The sequence below is a fragment of the Zingiber officinale genome, chromosome 10A, assembly GCF_018446385.1.
Source record: "Zingiber officinale cultivar Zhangliang chromosome 10A, Zo_v1.1, whole genome shotgun sequence".
Taxonomy (NCBI): domain Eukaryota; kingdom Viridiplantae; phylum Streptophyta; class Magnoliopsida; order Zingiberales; family Zingiberaceae; genus Zingiber; species Zingiber officinale.
In genome coordinates, this window is record NC_056004.1 from 46,177,556 (window position 1) to 46,179,237 (window position 1,682).

Consider the following 1,682-nt stretch of genomic DNA (forward strand, 5'->3'; position numbering starts at 1 on the left):
AAATCCCATAATCTCCCTCGCTAGGTGGTGCCCTGGGTGCTCCTGCCACAGGCACGCTCACGGTCGCAAGGTCGCTCTGATACCATCTGTAACGCCCCGGCTCGGGCGGGCCCCACCCGAACCGAACCGGGAACGCTACCTGAATTGCCCATCGGGTTAACGACTAGCTCCACACACCACCGGAGGTCCTTTTAGCGTGCTTTGTCCTCACTCGCACGCACCCTGGAAAACTTCCCAGGAGGTCACCCATCCTCAGATTTCTCCAAACCAAGCACGCTTAACTTTGGAGTTCTTTGAGTTTGGGCTTCCGAAATGGAAGGTGCACCTTGGTGGTATGGATAGTACCATCTAACCTTTTAAGTCATACTTAACCAGAATCTCAGAACCGGGGTATTACATCTATGTTCCGTGTGTCTTATGGGACTGCTGTGGAGATGACAAACCGAGTGTACAAGCTTCCATCATTTTACAGTATGCTCATATATGAATGAATTTTTTCTTCAGTGTTATACTACCAATTATATTTCTCATCTTAATCTAAACTCTTTTAGAAATCTTGTTGCTGTCTGCATATGCCAATTATTATCATATTGCATTTCATTGTTCTGCGATATGCTGAACTCAAACTCAAAGTAGCTTATCAAACAGAGTTTGTCAAATCATATATTTTTTTGTGACTTTTATTTCTGCTGTTTCTCTGGCTAGATGTACTCGAAGGAGAAATATTTCTGCAAAACTTGCCCAGCATTGTTACGGCTTGTGTTTTAGGTATCAATAAATTTACTTGTTTTTGTTTTCTTTGCTTGTCTTTGATTTCAGAGTAACACTCTTATTTCCTTAGTGTTTCAATTGTTTCTAGTATTTACATTTTTTTTTTTTTTGATAATTTTTTCAAAGCAATCCTAGAGTTCTCATTGGATCATTGTGTTTTTGTGAAACAAGAAAGAATACTTATGGCTTGATATTTCATTTATAGGATACTAGCATAAAAGAACTTTGTTGCATCTTGTATTCTTCCTGCTCTAGTTTGTGAACCTCATGGATTATGGAAGGAAATACCTTATGCAGATACTAAAGGTGCTTCTACTGACATTGAAGTAAATTAAAGTATCCAACTTTTATTGCTGGAATCATACTTCTCCAGTTATAAACATCATTTACCTGCTATAGGTAGTTTTTTTATGCTGTGAGTTATCAAGTTCTTTAGTTACTAATTTTTGCAAAGATATATTTCTGTTCTTTAGATCCTCAAGAAGGTGAAAGAATATTGGACATGTGTGCTGCTCCTGGAGGGAAAACAACTGCCATTGCAATTCTTATGAGGAATAAAGGTGAGGTTATTGCAATTGATAGATCTCATAATAAGGTCAACTTTCTTGCCCTTGAGTCCATGGATTTCATCATGTGGTTGGGTATGATTGACCTTATGCAAGTTACACCAGTTATTGGTGCCTCAAGTGATAGCCTCTAACGCCCTGGTGCTGATTGGTAACTTATAGTATTTCTTTGTTTAGAGCTGTCACTGAATCTCCTGATCATGTTTGTTTTAGATACTTAAGCTGTACATTAAGGGTATAGGATTATCCTGGATTTAGTTGAGGATTATCCTAGACTCTGCAGTGACAGGTTCAGAGATAATTATCTGTTGTGGTACATAAAGTTAATTATTAAGAAACTAAATA

The 1,682-nt window shown here is 38.4% G+C and overlaps 1 long non-coding RNA gene across 1 annotated transcript; it reads left to right on the top strand.

Annotated features, from left to right (window-relative positions):
- The first annotated feature begins 417 nt into the window (after positions 1–417).
- Positions 418–1,367, top strand: LOC122028014. The gene is made up of 3 exons (XR_006124599.1): positions 418–471; positions 706–768; positions 1,245–1,367. It is a non-coding gene; the product is annotated as an uncharacterized LOC122028014 (long non-coding RNA).
- The last annotated feature ends 315 nt before the right edge of the window (positions 1,368–1,682 follow it).